We start from the raw sequence: 20,658 nt of genomic DNA, 5'->3' as shown, positions 1-20,658 counted from the left end.
TATTTTATTTTTTTTTTTACGGACAGTGAAATGTGAGTGCTATGTAATTTATCATTCTTCTGACTTTTTATAAACCGCTTCAAAATGTAGAAGGCGTTCTTGCGGGCCGTACCAAAAGAGCCGGTGGGTTGCAGTTAGTTGGCCTGTGCACTCTGGTTGGCCACAACCCTGTTCTGTCACCAGCAGAGCTGTCCCTCCCCCACTTAGGGGCCGAAGGACTCCTTCGCCCCGAGGTCACGGCTTCCGCTGCTGCTCCCAGGTGATCCAGGTGACCGGCTGGGTCAGGATCTTAGGTTTGTCTTTCACGCTTTCTCCAGCGCAAGTACAAACCCACATCCCGCAGTTTGCTCTGCAGAACACTTTGTGCGTGAATCTGTGAGTCTTTGGAGAATGAGCCTTTATCAGTGCGGCCTGCCCGTACGATCAGTATTGTAATGAATGCAGTTTGCGGTGATTCCAGGCTAGGGTATCGAGAGTAATTTTGAGCTGATAATAAATGGGTGAGCAGCAGACCTGAATGTGGGGCAGTTATAGGTCTGTGCTCTAATGCTGCCTTCTGTATACAGTTATGTGTGTGCGTTTGGTATTATGTTTCTAAACGGACAGATCAGATTAGGTTTGACTTTCTGTCACCAGATGGGATCTAGCTGCACCTGAAACGTGGGTCAGGAGGCAGGGCCCTTTATCCCTGGGTGTCCTGACTGATGGAAGTTTCGTGCTTTATGGATGGAAGATGTGCTGGGCGAGGTGGACAATGGAATTACACTTCCCGCAGAAATCACTCCTGGACGGGGAATCAGGTTTGCCCACGTGCCCTGTAGCACTCATTCTTGCCGAATGCTGGGAGATGGGGTGGTTATTAGGTTATGTCAAAGTGGTGTTTGCCTTAATACACGATCCTCCAGCAATAACCCAATAACGGGAGGTGGATGGGGGGAGCTGACCTGCATGTTTCTGAAGGTTGGAAGCATCTGGAAGTCAAGGAGGCTTTTTTCTGTGGTATTATCAGTGAGCCGTGAGGTTTCTGTACCCCACCCCTCACCCCAAGTCCCTGGCAGGCTTGAATCCACTAACATGGGGACGTCTTCCAAGGCAGTATAGCTTAGTGAACAGCATCTGGGCTCACATCGCCTGGCTCCTGGCCCACCAGTTTCCAGCTCTTTGCTTATGGGCAAATTACTTAACCTTGCTGTTTACAGAATTGTACGGTGGAGGTATTAATCGGAGTACTCGCCTTGAGAGCAGTCCTACGAGTCAAATGAGTTAATGTCTATAAAGTGTTTAGAACCCTGGCCTGCCTCATAGGCATCTTTATTGAGATACATGAGGGAGAAGTGACTTTCTTTCCTGCTAGCCTTATGCTGGAAGGTAGGGTCAGTGCACCTCTGGTAGTAATGTCTCCAAGTAAGCTCGCAACCGTACTGTCTCCTCCCGGCATCGCTCATACAGAGCTGCCGAGCATACCTGGGAAAGGTACACGCTGGGTTCTCTGAGTAGTGCTTCATGGATGATGCTTGGCCCTGGGAGGACCTAAGGCTGAGATGCCAGGCCTGTCACTTGTCTGCTGTGGGGCCTTCAGATGCCTCTATCTCTGGAGTATGAAACAGATAAGCAGGCATCTCCCCCCCCCTTCCTCCCCCCAGGACTGTCTTGGGGACATCAAAGAAGAGGAAAGTGCAAGTGACTGTAAGCTGTAAAATCCATCCTCAGAGGGAAGGCACCACCGCTGTTCCCATCCTCTTCCTCGCTGTCCTCCTGCACCCCCTTGGCCTCCCAGTCTCCCCCACCCCCCAGCTCTTGTGGGTTGAGGCTTTGATATCAGGTCTGTAGAGTCCTGTGGTTCTTCTGTAGAGATTCTGATGTTCTCCCGCTTCCTTTCCAGGTAGAATTATCAACGTGATTCAAACATGAAGTTGTGTGAGAATAGCACTTTGGTTTTGTGGAGGGGTATTTTTGAATCCAGTTTCTTTTCTTTTTCCTTCTCTAAATTATACTCTTATCTTATCCCCAGAGGGTTCTCAAGTACAATCCAAGGCCGGTCTATAGTCAAATGATGTTTTACATTTGTTTTGCTGTGATCTAAGCTTTTTTAAAAAGGAGAAATTTCATCAAATCCCAATAACCTCCGTATGAATGTTACCTTGTTTAAGTATCTTCCTCAACTCGAAATTGGGACTGAGCAGTATAAATTTTACTTCCATATGCTTTATGTGTGTCATTGTGTTCAGTTCAGGGCAGCTCTCTAACTTTCAAGAGTTTAAAAGCATTGGGGCGCCTGGGTGGCCCAGTCGGTTAAGTGTCCGACTTTGATCTCACAGTTTGCGAGTTTGAGCCTCGCGTCGGGCCCTCTGCTGTCAGCACGGAGCCTGCTTCGGATCCTCTGTCCACCCCCCCCCCCCCCCCCCCCCGCCCCTCGCCCACTCTATCATGCACACGTGCTCTCGCTCTCTCTCTTTAAAATAAGTAAACGTTAAAAAAAATCTTGTAAAAAAAGTTTGAAAGTGTTGCTCTGAGGTGTTCTTGGGAGTCCGAGGGTATACTTGGGCAGGGGGGTCTGAGGGTCTTCTGGACAGCCCCTTCCGAGTTGTGGTTGCTTTCTGAGATCCCCGTGGCTGGGGGCACTATCTCTTTGACAGTGCTGTTTCCAGGAATCAGGAACAGGGCTTTACTGTCCTGGCCTGGATCCTCCCAAGTCCCCCCACCCCCCCCTTCAGGGTCTCTCCAAGAGCAGCAAGCAGCCCCTGTTTGCTGACTCCGAACAGAGCAAAACTCCAGAGCAGTGTGGGGAGGGATGCAGGTGCCCGAGTGGGAGGGACTGCGGTGGCACTCTGCGGAGGGCGTCCTTGTCCCACAGCCGGATGGCGCTCGCATTAACGAGGGTGGGGTATCATCCCATGAGCCCCCATGAGAGGGAGATGCCAGTGCCTTGCCAGGTGCAGGCCGAGTGCTGGCTGAGGTAGCCCCCAGCCACAGCCACACCTCGTATTATCCCTCCAGCTCTTAGATGCCGTGCTACCTGCTCGTTCCAGGCGGCTTCTCCACACATCTCCTCTCCTCTCCCACTTCCTCTGTTTCGACTAAAAGGCCAGGCGAGGCACAAGGATTCTTTTGTGCTGAAAGGGACAAGCAGTGCTGAGAGAAATCTTAACAACCCTTTCAGAGTTGGATCTGGGAGAAGCCCAGGGTTGGAGCTGGGGTGGGGGGATTGGTTGAAATTGCGAAGAGCCTGATGTCTGGCTTGACCAGTCTTGAGCTAAGAGCTGTGAGACTCTGTGCCTTGAAAATTATGCTTTGGAAAATTAACAGGATCTAGGCTCCCCAAAAAGGGGAGGGCACGCTGGGGGGAGCATGTGCCAGTTAGCATTGCCTACAAGCTAGGGTGTGCTCATTCACTCCCCCCTTGTGGCCAGTATGGAGTCCCGTGATGGAACTCTGTCTACGCCAGAGTCCTGAGATGGAACTCTCTCTACACCACCCTACTTCAAGGCAGCAGTGGCTTGCTTCTTCCAGGACTGAACAAAATGTACTACTTACTAGGAACACGAAAGAGTTAAGCCAGATTTTAGGGCAATATCCAACAAACAGGATGCAGTACACCAATTGTGACAATCCTCTTGATTTATCTGGTCCCTGCTACCAGAAAGGCGGTGGGGGGCACGTCTAGTTGACATCATTCCATATCCACATTTCAGAAAGAAATTCAAGTGCCAAAACTAGTTCTACGTGCATTAGTAAAGCTATGTTTACCAGTAAAAAAGAAAGCAAGGAAGCCAGGGTGTGTTGGTGGATGGAACAGGCTGTGGTTTCCATAACCTGTAAACCCTTTTTTAATTTTATTTTGATGTTTATTTATTTTTGAGAGAGAGAGAGAGAGCGTGCACGAGCGTGCATGAGTTGGGGAGGGGCAGAGAGAAAGGGAGACACAGAACCCCAAGTAGGCTCCAGGCTCTGAGCTGTCAGCACAGAACCCGACGTGGGGCTCGAACTCACAAACCGCGAGATCATGACCTGAGCCGCATTCGGACGCTTAACGAACTGAGCTACCCAGGCACCCCAGTGAACTCATTTTTAAAAATGTAATTTTTCTGAAGTTTATTTTGAGAGGGGTGGGGGGAGGGCTCAGAGAGAATCCCAAGCAGGCCCCACGTTCTCAGCACTGAGCCCCACGTGGGGCTTGAACTCATTAACTGTGAGATGATGACCTCAGCCGAAACCAAGAGTCAGGTGCTTAACCCACTGAGCCACCCTGGTGCCTCCATAATGTGTAAACTCCTTAAAGCATGACTGAGTCTTTGCATCTCCAGAGCCTTTTGCTCCATACGTGGTTACCGAAGCAATCTGAATTACAGACTTCTTTTCCTGGCGGGAAAGGATCTTTGAAATCCAGCTTCCTCATTTTGCTGGGGCGCAGGCAGGCGAAGCGACCTTCCAGATCTCAGGCAGTAATTGGTTGAGGCGGAGCTCCTTCCCCAGCTTCTTCTCCTGGTGAGGGGCATTTCTCATCGTATCGTGTTGCTCTTCTAATTAAATCCTGGGCAATGTCTGTGGCATGCTTAATTTCTAATTAGATGACTTTATGGATCAATTTGCATTTAATGTTAAATCTAATGTGGAAATCATTAAAAAGTTAAATCCCTAAGGAGAGGAATAGGTACGAGCTCCATGCCTATTAAAAATAACAAGTATGTGCCCTGCGTTCATACACGAAGCTTTTCATGCAGAATGGGAAAACATTACTAGGGAACGCAGAACATCCAGGTAGTCCCGTGTGCTTGTGAATTGGGGAAATGTGTGATGTTCAGATCAGACTTTACAATGCTTGTAGTAGCTGTTGTAACAGGTATCATTTTCTGCAACTTTACTGGGTGCCTGGCCTGTGGTAAGCCCATTAAGGGGTTGTTTTATTTAATCCTCAGAACAACTCTGTGAGGGAAGCTTGACTATTTCCCTTTACAGACGAGGAAACCGCGGCTTGAGAGATGAAGGTCTTGAGGTCAGCAGATGGTAAAGGCAGGATTTGAATCCAGACCAGCTTGATTTCGGCGTCGGCCGTTGAGTAGCCTGTGAGATGCTCCCGTGGGTGCTCGGTGATTATATCCCACAGAGCTCCCCGGCGGTCTGAAGGTGACATCCGTCGGATTCTGAAGTGTTTGCAGCTGATGGCAATTTGGGACGGTACCATTACTGCTTTAAGGGAGAGAGATGGGCCCCGAGACGACCAGCTGAGGCTCCTTGTCAGTGTCCCCAGGCTTAAAGAGGCAGTGGCTAGCAAGCGCAACCCTCCCCCCACCCCGTGCACAACTTATCTGCCTGGCGCCTCCTCTGGGAAGCAACTTCCATCTTGTGTGTGTGGCTTTCCTTTGGACCGTGGGTCCTTCATTAACTTCACGTAAGTTATTTTAGACTTAAACTTCCTTTATTCCCTCGTTTTGTTTGACTACTTTCTGCTCCGTTAGATTGTAAAGAATGTGGTTTTGAATCCCGTGTCTCTTAATTGCCTGCGTTTAGGGCAAAGCATTTAGTCCTAGCTACCTGTCACTCGTCTACTTGGTGTAGTTGTGAGGTTTCCTTGAGGACCTGCGAGTGTGGAGGTGTTGGGCCTGTGATGTACTCGGCTAAAAGCTATCTATTTCAGGGCGCCTGGGTGGCTCAGTCGATGAAGCGTCTGACTGTTGATTTCGGCTCAAGGTCATGGTCATGATCTTGCACTTTGTGAGTTTGAGCCCCTCATGGGCTCTGTGCTGGGAACCTGCTTGGGATTCTCTCTCTCCCTCTTTCTTTGCCCTTCCCCTGCTTGTGTGATTGCTCTAAACAAACAAACAAACAAACATTAAAAAGCATTAAAAAATAAAAAGCTGCCTGTTCCTTGCTTCTCATTCCCTTCTGTAGGAACAATATCCATTTATGATTGACATGGCTGGATCTGGGAGCACTCACTTTTTTTTTTTTTTTTTTTTGTCTGCCTCTTGCTGGTACCTATTGTGCATTTATTCAACTACTGTTCACATGTGGACAGCACCCCCCACACCCTCTTCTGGTGGCTGGGGACACAGTGCCACTGTGCAAAACACGGGGGATGATCTCTACCCACTCCCACCTCCATGTCTAAATACAGTGGGATGCAGGTACTACCATACTACCTGCTTGTTTATTCATTCACTCATTTTTTTCAACAAGCATTTTGAACACTTACTGTGTTCCCATTACTATGCTAAACACAGGGCATGTGAAATCGGGTAAGATCTGGTAGCTCAGAAATTACTCTGGCAGAAAAAAATGTGTCTGAGAAACACAGGTCCCTCTCTTGGGTTCTAACATTTTAACTCTGAAGTTAAATGCTCATTTGAGTAAATATGGGCTTCTAAATATGTTTTTTTCCTCCCACAGCCCACAGATTTTTTTCATCTTGGGGGGAGATGGACATTTGAGTTTGGGTGTTGGGACTTGGCGGATGTTTGCAGGATTCTTAGACTAGTGGGTCTCAACAATCCCTGTGCCTGAAGAATTGCCTGCGTGGCTGGTGAAATTCACATTCAGGTACTTCAGTCCCAGATACTCTGATTCACTAGGTGGGGTTGGGGCTTTAACCTGCAGCGGGCGTGAGTTGGATACAGGAGGTCAGATTCACACAGTGCTGAAAGAAAGTTTTAGTCTCTTCGTTTTATTAAGGTGGAGACTATTTCCCAGAGAAGGAAAGGACCTTGGAATTAGAGCCCACAGTAGACAGGATGGGCCAGGGTTTTCGAGCAAAATAGTTTGGAGTCGCAGCCGTGTCCGTCGTCCGGTAGCCTCATCCAGCTGGGAATGGGTCGTGTGGCTTCCCTGAGCGTCCCATTCCCGGCCAGTCTGCCTTGCTGGCTGAGGGATGGGATTGGAGGGTCCCAGGCCGGGCCAAGGACAGAGACTCTGTTGTCCCATGCTCAAAACTAGTACAGTGGTTTCCCAGATTCCCGCCTCATCCTCAAGAGTCTCTTGAGTTGAACGGCTGCGTCTACACCCCGTGATTTCTCTTTATTTCACAAAATAAAATGCTGTAACCACAATAAAGGCAATGAAGCAAAAGAAAAAAGTTCACCCACAAACTCACCATCCTAACACAACTGTTTTCATTTTTCTTTTAGCCCTTGTCTGAGTGCAGGCATATTTCTGTATAGCTGTAATCATATGTAGGCCCAATTTTGTATTCTGCTCTTTGCAGTAAACCTTAAGCAAATGTTTTCCAAATGGTTACAGAGTCTTCGAGATGGTTTTTAATGGTCTTACAATCTATCATCTCATGGGCTGAATTTCTTTAACCATACATCTATTATTGGGCATTTAGATTTCTTCCCCCCGCCCCCTACGGTTTTGCACTATTATAAATAATACTTGGAGATATGGCTTCATCCTTATTGTAGATTATTTCCTTAGGGTGAATTCCCAAGAGCAGGATTTCTGGGCTAAAGGGCGCAAACACTGTTTGGTCTCTCGATGCATAGTGCTAAACTGCTTTCCAGGAGGGTTGTGCCAGTTCGTTGTGCCTTCAGCAGAACAAGAAGGTACCAGGTCTTTAACAACTTGGCTTGCATTAGATACTGTCGTTTTTACAAAGGTTTGGCTCAGTGGTGCCTCATTACTCGACTGGTATTTCTGCGATTATGGTCCCGTTTTGGTATGGCTTTATTACTATTTTTTAAGATTTTATTCACCTTCTTTGTTTTGTGTCATAGGCAGGATCTAGCCATTTGAGGTCAGATTTTTCTGCTCAGGATTTTTCAGATTCTTGCATTTTTGCAGTTAAAAAAACCCAAACGAACACAAACCCAACCCAGAGCCTATCTGTATAATAAATACTCTGGACATCTTTTACGGTCGGATTAGCTGTTCGTGATCTAACTTCCTTGCAGGTTGCCGGTTAATGGGGTGAGGGGCCCCCATTTCCTGTCCCCCTCCTCGCCTGTAAGCACTGCTTTTGTCTCTTTGGAGATGAAACATGAAAGGATCAGCTTTTCAGCCATGCCCCCTTCAGCATATAAAATGAAGGTTGCCTAAATTACGTAGCACCGAGCCAGCATAAAGAAAATCACAGCGTTGTAACAAATTGCCTTTAACTGCTCTGCAAAAGTAAGCGTCTCAGGATGGAAGAAAGGTGTGTTTGAGGGTGTAATCTTAGCTTGTGGTGAAGGGTAGTCCAACTTGTTTTTCAAGTTGGTCTTGAATAACTTTGTTCTTTCTGGAATGCTCACCATCCTCAGCATGACAGAGTTTGCCTGATGACAAACCCCTTCACTCTGCCTACATACCACCCCACGGAACTGGCCTGTTTATTTGCCTGGGGTAAATGACCGAACCGGCCTCTTTTGCAAGAGCACCTGGGATTTGATGGGTCAGTCTTGTCCCCCCAGGCACCCTCTGTTAAGGTGGCCCCTGGAGTCCCCCCCACCCCCCAACCCCGCCAGGATCCTGGTAGGATGCTTACTGTCTTGGGCTGGAGACGGCTTGATTTCAGCTTAATTTGTTAACGAAGCAAGACGGACAGCATTTTCCCTTCCCGCACACCTCTTGGGCTGTTTGAGATGAGGCACAATTAATTTATTTGTACTGTCTGTGGAGGCGTATGCCAGCTAATGCAGTGCAAGAGCTTTTATCTTTCTGTTTGTAATGAAGAGGGGCAGGCTGCTGGCAAATTGACAAGGATTACTGATGACTCATTCTCGGACTGCAGAGTGCTTTCTTCTGAAATCATAAAATGCGTACACAACACACGTGTGTGCATACATAACATGCGAGCCTAGTTCCTGTTTGACATAGGCAGAACCGGTTCGGGGAAAGTTCAGGTGCCGCTGAAAACACTGCAGGAGAGAGAGAGAAGAGGTGGACGGAGCCATGCCCCCAGCTCCCTGGCTAGGCCCAACTGAGGGCAGGACCCCTTGGTCAGTGGGGGCCCTGCCCTTTGAGACAGAAAGTCCCTGCGTTGTGCTCCAGCAGGCAGCCTTGTCCCTCTTCCACCTGCTGGTGGGGCCAGCCAGTGGACTGACCTGGGGAAGCCTGCCCTCCTGGGCTGCTTCCTACCTGAGGTCCCCAGGCAGCACTGTGGGGACTTGGCTTTGTGAGGCCACAGACTCTGGGGCTGTTTGAGGCTAGCCTGCAAGTGCACTGGGTTCTCTCTGGCCTTTGCCTGAGTCCCTAGGCCTGGGCCCTGGCTGCGGCTGTGTCAGTTGTGGGTTGCTCTGTCACTTGACCCTGACATGCTTCAGAAGAAAATAGCGTATGTAGTGGCTGACATTTGTTCGGCCCTGTACGGTACATAAGACGTTCTGCTGTTACAGCAACCCTGAGTTGGTTATATTTTTATCCCCATTTGATGGATGTGGAAATCGAGGTACATACAGGGTAAATGACACAACGATCAGGCAGTTGGCTGGTAGAAAGGTAGCAGCGATGAAAACCAAACCTTGAGAGTCTAAAACCCGACCTTGTGATCTTTTCACAACATTGATTCATTAAGGACAACGTTGAAAATATTCTCTATAAGAAATATATAACTCATTGGCCGGGGAAGGTATTCAAGAGTTCTCTGAGAGACTGTATTCATGTCTCTGCTTCTGTGGGAAAGAAAGCAGGAGGCTCACAGGATACTTTCACAAGACCTGAGAGCAATTTGGTTGTCGCATTCCGAGCAAGAAACTCTAAAGCGTATTCTAAGGAGTGTTCCTTCCTGTGTCAGACGGTTGGTCAGACTGGTTGTGCGGCGAGGGCTGGATGAAATGGCGAAGGCAGTTGACTTGCAGAGCCACGAGGAGCTTTTACAGACGAGGAAACTAGGGCCTGGAGAGAGAGAGAGAGAGAGAGATTTTTGTTGGGAGGGATTCCATTCGTTTATCCAGCCATCCAGCCGTGCATCTGGCAAATGTTTATTGAGCCTGTGCTGGGCTGAGAGATAAGGCATAGGCTCTGAATGAGGCAGACACAGTCCTGTCGTCAAGGAACCTAGAATGGTGGAGAAGATGGCCCCGCGGGCACCCGCAGTCTGGCTGCTGGGGCTGTGTTGGGTGAAGCCGGGGTGCCCTGGGCACAGGGGAGGCGCACATAACTGTTGGGCCTGTAGTCAGGGAAGACTTCCTTGAGGGATGGTACTTCCGGTGAGACCTGAAGGGTAGAGCTGAAAGTCCTTATATACGGAAAGCTGTCGACCGAACACGGGCCTCTCCATCCTCAGATCCAGCAGCAGAGTCTGTGCTGGAAGGAAGACGCCAGGTGCTTGGAGACCGCAGGTGGCAGGCTCCGGGAGACTCAGGCGTGTGTAGGAAATGCGCAGTCTAGGCCCGTGCTGCACTCGGAAGGTGGCCTCCGAATCAAGATGGCCCGGAGGTACACAGTGACCCCTGGCCTCCGAGGACTTAGCATGGAAAGAGAATGCAAAACCTCCGTGGTTTTTTAAAATACCGATTACGGGCTGAAATACTGTTTCGATGTGTCGAAAAGAAGTTATTGAAATTAATGTTACCTCTTTCTTTCTGCTTTTTTTTTTTTTAAGTTTACGTATTTTGAGAGAGAGAGAGAGAGAGAGCCAGCACGTGCACAAGGGTCAGAGAGAGAGGGAGAGAGGAGAGAAGACCAAGCAGGCCCTGTGCTGTGGGTGCAGAGCCTGACTTGGCCGTGAGGTCATGATCTGAGCCAAAATTAAGAGTCAGACGTTCAACCGACAGAGCCACCGGGAGCCCCCTCTTTTTACCTTTCTTAATGAGGCGACTAGAAAACGTGCCATGACCCACACGGCTCGCCTCGCATCTCCGTTGGACAGAGATGCTCGGTGCAAAGAGAGACCCGGGAGGGGAAGGGGTTGGTGACAAGAACATAGGATCTCGGGGCAAGAGGTGAGGTTCGGGACCCCAGGGCATTGTCTGGGGGCAGTCCTTACTGTCTCTGTGCCTCACTGCAGCTTCTGTCTCACGTGGCCCTGACAGCTGAAGAGGATGAAGTCAGAATGCTCGTGAGAAGCACATGCCAATGTGGGCCGCGGTTCTCCTGCAAGTGAACAGTCCAGGACGAAGAGGCCACAAACCATGCAGTGCACTGATACTTTAAAAAACAGCTGAGAAATCCGGCCACTTGCAGAATAAGAGGCTGGTGTGTGGACAGGGCGTGCAGTACGCAATGAGCTCCAGACTGGGGGTGGATCTGTGTGAGACGTTGTGGATAAGAAAATTCCATTTCTGTTGCACTTGGCTTGCTCTGCCCCAGGAATTCCCTCACCCCTTACCCGGGAGATTTCATCCCGGCTTGTACGAGTCCTTGTTTCTTGCTTGATCTCAAAAGGCCGTTAAGGGCTTTCCCATTTCTTTCTTTCTTTTTTATCTTCGGCTTTCCCTTGCTGTCCAAAGGTAAAGTAATTCTGTGATTATTTTTGAAAGTTCATTTATTTATTTTGAGAGAGAGAGAGCAAGTGAGCATGAGCATGGGAAGAGCAGAGAGAGGGAGAGAGAGAGAATCTCAAGCAGGCTCAGCGCTGTCCGTGCAAAGCCCAACCTGGGCTTCGAACTCACAAACTGTCAGATCATGACCTGAGCTGAAACCAAGAGTCAGATGTTCACCTGACTGAGCGTGAAGCAAAGAGCATTTCTTCCTTGCTTTTCAAAAGTTCACATTTTGCCAGTTTGCTTTTACGAAGGACCTACATCAGTATGTGTTTTCTCCAACCGAAAGAACCCTGACAAATATTTTCACTTGTACAGGAAAAACTGTTACTGTACTAACATAGGTCTTTCATAAGAATGAGGTAGCATAACTTGAACTTATGGAAGGTAGAGGATACCCATGTTGTAATCTTAAAACCAGGCACTCATTGGGTTGCCTGGGTGGCACAGTCGGTTAAGCGTTCGACTTCGGCTCAGGCCACGGTCTCATGGCTCGTGGGTTCCAGCCCTGCATCGGGCTCTGTGCTGACAGCTCAGAGCCTCTGTAGTCTGCTTTGGATTCTGTGTCTCCCTCTCTCTCTGCCCCTTCCTCAGTCTCTCTGTCTCTCTCAGAAATAGACATTAAAAAAAAAAAATGAAAACAAAACAACAGCAGCCCAGCACTCATTAAGTGCTTGTTGAAGGAGTTGACATTCTACCAGTATTGCCTGAAACCTGGATGTGTTGGGTATCTGCTGGGCTCCAGAGATGCTGTGCCAAGCAGAGGACAGCCCAGCCCCCGCCCTCAAAATTCTCACCGTTGGGAAGGAGACAGTTACCTGACTGAGGGAGAGGACTGTGGGAGGCACGGTAAGCATTCCCAAAGTGCTAAATCCTGTGACTCAAAGGGCGACTTCATGAGAGATAACAGAGGTATGAGCTCAGAGGCAGTTGAGAGAGACAGCACACCTTCTTCGAAATGAAATCAAGGAGCTCAGTTTGCCTGGGATACTACCAGCCCCTGCAGTTTCCAGCACTGTGACCATGTTCCAGACTGATGTCACACCTGTATGTGTATTGATTACACTTTTCATTGTCAGTTTACAGATGCCCAAAGGTGGTGCAGAGCGTGTGGAGCAGACAGCTGTCCTCCATCGGGAGTGGCCCAGGCTAATTGGGAGGCTCTCCGGGGACCAGAGGGGCAGAGGCGGTGTGGCAGGCCCAAGCAGGGGATATTTGATGGGCACGAAGTAGCTGTGACCTGGCATAGAGGTGGCTGGCAGGCGGACGGTCGCTTCAGCGGGAGATGGCATCTGATACTCATCCCTTTGGGCTAGTTTTGTAATAGCGGCACGTAAATAAGCTGCCTCCGGTGTGTTCCCAGAGTATTCTCTGTCTGCAAAATGTCTTTAAGGAGATGTTTGACTTGCAGGCATGTGGCTGATAAAATAAATACATTTTAGAAATGTAAACCTCTCTGTGAGTCTCCTCTCTCCTCTGGGAAAAATAAGGCCCTTCTTTAACCTCTTTTCTTCCCTAAGTGTAGAATTCCTGCCATGCTTTATAAGCAGAAATATCTTCGGAATGTAGCACCTGCGGAAATAAAAAGGGGCTCTGCCCACACCATTGGGCCATGGCTATTGTGTGGGTGGTTTCTCGATGGTTTGTGAAGAGATACCAGCCCTGACACCGGCAAAGCATTTGAGGAGCTGGGCCGGGGTTGGGGGAGCTGGAATTCGGAGGAGGGACGTAAGTTGTTTTTTGCTGAATTATTGTGGGCAGGCAGCTATCCTGGGAGATTCTCTCTGATACTGGAGGAGTCTTACCGTTTATTACACCTGGTTAGAACAGGCACGTGGCGCCTCGGCATGTGCCTGGCACGATGTAGGCACTTAATACATGGTTGTTGGACGAGTGAATGAAGGAACGAGGCCCCTTTCTGGGCCTTGGAGATCTTGTAGGGTGAGAGTGCCCCACGGCTTCCCTCTGCTTCTTGGAGGTTGAATGTACCGTTACTTTGCTAGCATGTGAATCGCCTGGCAGTCGCCGCAAATTCTGATTGAGCGGTTCTGGGACATGGCCCTGAGAATCTGCATTTCTAGCACGTTCTGAGATGATGCCTGTGGTGCCGGTCCAGCAGCTACACCGTAAGTAGCAGAGTTCGGTTAGGGTTCAGTCAGATCATCAGGAAGTCTTTCATGAGTGCCCAGCAGCCCTTAGGGATCATGGATGAAGGCAGGGGCCTTGGTCCTAGTCCTAAAAAACGGGTAGCCATAGTGAAAAAGCCTGTAGTCCTAGTGAAAAATGAAGACTCATCCCAGAAGCTGGAGAAGAAGCATTGCAACATTATACTTCGCGGTTGACAAGTGGTCGGGGGAAGCTGAAGGACCAGAGGGCCTTGTCATGCAGGTGGCACTGGAGCCACAGCGTGGTAGAGTCAGGACCTTGGCGGTACGGTTGTGTCTGCTTCCACGGGAGGGGACACCTGTAGCTTGCCCCATCAACTGGCCATCCACCTTCAGCTTTAAATGCTCTCCTGATGGGAACATAACATCTCCTGCTTGTATAGCACTTTACAAAGCAACCCCACAGGCTTTTTCTTGAAAGGTGAGCAGAACCTTCTGAGATTGTATACATTTTACTGCCACTTGGCAGATGGGGAAACTGAGGCTTCTAGAGATTAAGTGACTTGTTCAAGGCCAGATTCTTCTTTCCAGTGGTACCCCTGGGATCCGGACCTTTTGATTCCCAGTTGAATGTCCTTTTAACCATACTCCATTTGGCCGTGATTTGGTGAGAGAGCAGAGAGGTAGACCCTAAAAGCTTGTTTGAGGATTTGAGATTGTAGGGGCCTGGAGCATGGATGCCTGAAGCGTCCATCAAGGAATTGGAGTATGTAGATGAGAGGCAACATTGAGGGTCATTTAGGAGGAGGTAACCCTCCACTCATGGAGGCTTCTCCTACAGTGCGTTCCCAAAGAGCCTTAATGCTTCCTAGAGGCACGTTTCTTTTGATGGGGAGCTCACTACAACAAAGGAAGGGCCATTTATTTAGCTCAGATGGGGTCTCCTCCGTCCTTAGCCATTAATCCTAACCCCCTCTTGCGCTGGAGCCATACATGAACATCTGATTGCTCTTTTCGTAGGGTAGCCCGTTTAGATTTTTTCTTTGTCCATATCAGATTTTCAATATATGTTTACTATGAAATAATAAAAAAGATAAAGTTTTAAACTATCAAGAATTTCACCACTCGTAGTGTTGTTAGCTTCACACTACATAGTCTCCCAGACAGGTTTTAGTGCAATTTTTGATGTGTCTATATGTTGTTTCTACAAAATGAATTATATATAGTCTGTGTGCATAATATTTTGTAATTTTGTCTTGTAAATAGAATTTGATCGCTGTCTTCCATGTCAATAAATATTTGATATTGTACTTGGTATCATTTCATAATGAGATGTGTGATTTTTTTTCCCCTCTTGTCAGATATTTTGCCTGTGCTCCCCTGTTTTTTGGCAATTTATAAACCATGCTATAATAAACATTCTTCTAGAGAGGGCGCCTGGGTGGCTCAGTCGGTTGAGTGTCCAACTTTGGCTCAAGTCATGATCTCATGGTTTGTGAGTTCAGGCCCTGCGTCAGGCTCTGTGATGACAGCTCAGAGCCTGGATCCTGCTTCGGATTCTGTGTCTCCTTCTCTCTCTGCCCCTCCCCCACTTGTGCTCTGTCTTTCTCTGCCTCTCAAAAATAAAATAAATGTAAAAAAAAAATTCTTCTAGGTTAATCTCACTGCTTTTATAGTTTACGTATAAACTGTGTCATTTGAAGATGACTCTCATGGCCCCCCAAAGTTGTTCATTCTCTGGCCTCATCTTTGTTCCACTTAGGATATGGAGCCAAGCACTCTTGACTGCTCCTGCTCACCGAAGTGTGCTCACTTTTGGCCACTCATCCCTCCCTGTCTGTGGGATCCAGATTTGCAGTCTCACTTTTCTTACTCTGAATGCAGCATTTCTAATCAGGACAGCCTGATGCTGCATTAGCTTTTATGGCAGCCTCATCACAAAGTCATTGAGCTTGCGGGCAACCCAATCCCTTAAGACTTTCTCATGTGATCTTCTCTAACCTATACTTGTGAGTTGATTTTTTTTTTTTTTTTTTTTTTTTGGTAGTGGTGGGGAGGGAACCTAAGTGCATGTCTTGACATTTATCCTTATTAAATTTCCACTTCGTTAAAGTCAGCCGGTCATTATATCCTTTGAGATCGTATCAGGAGCAGACTGTCATTCTTCATAGTCACCGTCCCTTCCAACTCCCAGCCACTGGCAAATTCCAGGGTCAAATGATTCAGCAAATCCCTGCGATCCTTTACATCTCTGTCTTCCTCACTAGATGGTGAGTTCTTTGGGGGCTGAGACCATATCCTGTTACTTCTCTTAAAACAAAACAAAAAACCACACAGTTTCTACTTCCATGTTATTATAGGTGACCTAGTAGATACCCAGCAAATGTTGCCATGTGAATGATTGTTTTGCTTGAACTCCGAGGATGAAGGCACAGTTGTGGCCGTGGGATCACAGCGATGAGTATAGAGAAGTCCAGGCTGGGTCTCTGGGTGAGGTTGAAGGGACAAAACCTGAGTAACAGGTGCAGTCAAGATACGTTCAGGTGCTGCAGAGGCCGCCCAGGGTAGAGTATTTGGGCTTGAGCTAATTGTTGTGATGGATCCCCACGTCTTCCAGAAAGGCTGGCAGTGCAGGGACTCCTCTGGGCACATTAGGCTTGAGTGCTTGAAGCGTGAAAACTTGAGTTGGGACCCAGGGGATGGCAGGGAAGATGGTGGTTGGTGGGAGAGCTGAGGACAGGAAACCACCTGCCCCGCTTTTGAGGACTGTGCTGAATAGTGATTGTATAGAGGGTTCTTACCTGACTCTGTCCTGTGAGTTGTAGAACCAATGGTGCCCTCTCTTTTTCTTGTCATAGTCTCAGAGTTTGAGGCTTGTAGAGTGAAGACCTACTCATGATTGATTACGCTTAGATCAGAGGCCGAACTGAAACCAGACCCCAGGAGCTCAGATCCTTCTCTTGCAGCCAGTACTCTTGAAGCCAGATCTGCGGTGTGAGGCAGCATGATGGTTCCTGCATTTACCCACCTCGGGGGCCTGCCTTGAGGCCACCAGTGCTTCAGAGTTTCAGACGCCTCATTTGTGAGAGGGGAGTAATAACTCTCCACTTGCCTTTTTGGGTTGTCGTAAAACACACAGGATGGTGTTATGAGAAGTAAGCACTGAGCACTGGGCTTTGGACACAGCTGCTTCTAGGTAAAGGCCCGTTGAATTGGAGGACATTGAACTTTGCTGCATCTCTTAACCTCAAGAGAGTCAAGGGTCAGAATCCTGAGTGTTCCAGGTCCCCTGGTGTGGCTGTGATCTTTTCCAGGCATGAAAGCAGCTCTGGGACCCCTGCTTCCCACCTCCCAAGAGATTTGGGATCCTGGTTAGGGCAAAGGTCCTTGTTTACTAAAAGGGAAGCTTTCCTCCAGGAAGAGAGAGAGAGAGAGAGGTTCGTTAGGGGCTGGGTCCAGTCACAGGAATTTCGAGACCCCGCAGCACTGCCCAGTGGTTGTCTTGGAAATTTTAAGGGCTTCTTCACTGGCTGAAACCCTAGTTATTTGTGCAGGCTGAGCTTGCGCGTGTTTGAGGTAGACACCCAATTTCCCTGTCCTGCTTTCCCTCGGCACACGAGCGGTGTCTGTCACACTTCCCTCAACCCCAAGAAGCCTACTTTATATTCATCTGTAGATGCTTACCTACGTAAAGAGCACACGCGTCTGTGTGCGTGCACATATATGCATAGGCAAACGTGCATTCACAACTGGGTATACAGAAATACACAAACACACACCTGCATTCTTTTAAAAAAGAAAAAGATCTAAGATTGTGTTTAAGCTTGGTTTAGGCTTTCTTTTAGGTTCGCATCAAGTGTTAATGCGCTGCAGGCACTTTAATTTAGGAAAGGAAATTCAGAGGAGGAGATGGGGAGAAAATAACTCCCGCTAATTGTCAGGAATCCGAGGAGGTCCGGCGGAGTCTGGCCAGCAGAAGCCGAAGCGTTTCAGGTTCTGGCTTGCCAGTCCTTTCCCCCTTTTCCACTTCAGAAGTACCTAGGGTTTCCATTCCAAAGGATGGCCATCTCCTCCCTTCCTTCTAGTTAGCCAGAGGACTCGCTTTCCCTCTCCATTCCACCTCTCACCCCCTTACTTTCTGGCTCATTCCCACTGAGTCTTGTCTGAGCTAGTATTGGGGAAAGGGGTTTCTGCAGGAAGGATTACAAACGGGAGGGGAAGAAGAAGTAGGGAAAAAAGATCTCGTCCTGCAGTGGTTCTGGCCTTCCTGGTCCTTGTCCCAGACAGGGGTAGCAGTGGGTGGAGAGGGGGTTAACATGTCTGCCATTCCAGACGTTTCCATGTATGTTAGCTCCTCTCCGCAGAAGGAGAGAACACATGAGGAGGCCGAGGTGTGGCGACATTGAACGCATGGTCTGGTGCACAGCTGCAGAGTCGTGGGGTGTGTATTCAAAGCCAGGCCTCCACGAGAGAGCCAGGCTCCCTGCCACACTCCAGGTCTCTTGACAAGCCTCTGCCCGCCCGCCCTGCCTCCCAATCTCCTTTTTATCTTTTGAGCACCTACTGTGTGCCACACACTCTTCTAGATTCTGGGGTTATGGCTGACGTTGCTGCCTCTCACGGGACCGTGAGGTCTTTGAGGGGGGGCATGGTGGTTCCCACCTTCATCTCGGGGACGGAGCCTGGCCTGAAGTTGCCCCGTGCGTGTTGAAGGCTAATTGAATGAATGCCTGCATGTGTTTTATGACACCCGACTAAATTATGAGCAGGCTGGCCAGGTAGCTACCAGTTGTGGGTCTCAGCCAGCTGACAGAAGCAGGCCATACTTTATCTAGACACCTAGAGAGGTCATTGAGGCCGACCCTTAGGCGCTTTGTCAGTGTGCGTGAATTGTGAACAGGGATCTCCTTTAAAATGTTAATATGATTGTGATATTTGTTTACTTTGGCAAATAGTTTGCCTCTCCGATTTCTCTCTATGAATCACCACACAGTGCCCTGCAATTCCAAATACATTCTTTTTCTTCCTCTCATTTGCTATTTTCCACGCATCCTTTTTTCTTCCTCTTTCATTTTTCTTCTCTCATTTACTATTTCTGATCAAAACCAGTACACGTGAACATATTAAGACCAAAGAACTTATTTTTTTTCTAGCCTTCCCCCCGCCCCCCACATTGCCCCACCTAGAACAAACTATTCAGGAAAGACAGGTTTGCATGGTAGCAATGTATCTTAAAATGAAAGTGAATTCAACTTAAGGAATATAAAACTCAGAAATATTTTATTTAGGATTTTAGAGATCTTATTGACTTCAACTAGTCACTGTTATAAAGTGAGAAGTGAGGATCTCTCTTCCTTTGAACATACAGTTTATCAATGATTATTCTTAAATCTAAAAAAATATCTGTGTCTGAATATTCACTGTATTCTGTTTCAGATGAAGGTATAATCTTCAAAGTTTATTGGATGATGCTTGAACATACCGATTTAATATAGAATTTTTGTCAAATTTAATGGTCATGGAATGTGATGGGTTCCAGCTGGAACCTTGATTTTTGATAACATTTGCAAAGAAATACCGTAGGTAAAGCAGGAAAAAAAAAAAGCAGGGAACATTTCTTTGAGATAGCCAAATACAGTTTGCGTCTCTTAAATGAGTTGCTATGAATGAAAATGTTTTTTTCCTTCTAAAATTTATTTATGATTTTATTGTAAGGTCTACTTTTGAAAAGTACCTTTAAAACTTATAATCACCACCTTTTATTATTTTGTTAAGAAATAGTCTGCATCTTCAGAAAAAAAACACTGCTAGAACATATTTAATATGGCCTATATATATGTAAAATATAATACAGTTAGTAACATTTATGGCACTCTAAAGAGATTCACGTTGTGGAGAATGCAGCCATGCATGGGCCAGAAGTCTCTCTGTTCTGGTGGACAGCTGAATGGACTAGAAAGAATATTACACATGAGACCTATCTAATAAAACTCCTGTTTCTGCTCCCTTGCTTACAGATGAGGAAACGGAGGCGCTCAAGGTTTAATTGATAATTAAGTTAATAATTGTTGCGTCCTATCTAACCCAGCACTGGCTCAGCAACTCAGAGTCAGGCTGTGTGTTGACACATTGCTGTCTCCATAATTCCCTGAACATCTATAATACGGACGGTTTGACTAAGTGGAAGACTAAATAAATATAAAATAAATAAGTAAATAAAAGAGGGCAGTCATTATCTCCTTTTAAAAAGGCCCTCTGAGTCTCCGCTCCTTTGTCCCAGCGCCTCAAATATCCTTTACCTATAGTATTTCTTTGTAAGTGGGCAAGAATCAAAACCCGAGGCTCACGCAGGGATTTTGCTTCCTGGTTGAGGGTTTCCGCACAAGCCGCCAGCAGCTGCGTGTCTAACATTTACGTCTGCTTCCCTTGTCATTTCAGCACGACCTGTTTGGAGCTGTGAGTAGCCCCAGTGTGTGAATGTTCCAGGTTGGGCTTCCCTAAAGCTGAACTCAAGGCATGGAATCCAGGCATGTTTGTGCCCTTCAGTTGGGGTTCTGTGTCCTCTGGCAGTTGGCCGACTTGCGGGGCTCCAGCCCGGAGGAGCCTGGTTTATGCTTGCTTCCCTCTTAAGAGTTTGCTCAGTGATTGGGGGGAGGGGGGGCAGATAAAAAAAAAAAAGGAAACCTACTTTGCTCAGTAGCAGATTCAAAAATTTGTCCTCCTATGTGATACATAAACTGAGAGTAGACTTGGAGGTGTGACGAGCAGAATGGCATTAGGGGCGATTAAGTAATTACAGCAGAAACACATACAAGAAAAAAAATACTGTGCTTGTATCAGCTGCCTTAAAGAATGGAAAGTGCACTATGCAAAGAACAAGCAATTACCGCCCCTGCCTTCTGAGCTGACCTCTCCAGATCAATAAAGATTTAGCAGCCTTAAAGAATGTTTTCTGATTTTAGCCCAAAGAATAGGTGCCTGACAAATTAATCAAACTGCAATTTAAACTTGACCTCAAGAGTGCTCGCTTCGGCAGCACATATACTAAAATTGGAACGATACAGAGAAGATTAGCATGGCCCCTGCGCAAGGATGACACGCAAATTCGTGAAGCGTTCCATATTAAAAAAAAATAAAAAATAAAAAAAAAAAAATAA

General features: G+C 47.6%; 1 protein-coding gene and 1 non-coding gene across 3 annotated transcripts in view; both read left to right on the top strand.

The window, feature by feature from the left end:
• Positions 1-20,658, top strand: part of TEAD1 (TEA domain transcription factor 1) — a 267,977-nt gene that overhangs the window by 44,222 nt on the left and 203,097 nt on the right. The gene's annotated exons all lie outside the window — the stretch shown is intronic.
• LOC132662697 (U6 spliceosomal RNA) lies at positions 20,522-20,628 on the top strand. The gene has a single exon (XR_009602697.1). It is a non-coding gene; the product is annotated as a U6 spliceosomal RNA (small nuclear RNA).

The sequence above is a fragment of the Panthera onca genome, chromosome D1 (assembly GCF_046562875.1).
Source record: "Panthera onca isolate mPanOnc1 chromosome D1, mPanOnc1 haplotype 2, whole genome shotgun sequence".
NCBI lineage: Eukaryota > Metazoa > Chordata > Mammalia > Carnivora > Felidae > Panthera > Panthera onca.
This window is presented reverse-complemented; position numbering and strand designations above follow the sequence as displayed.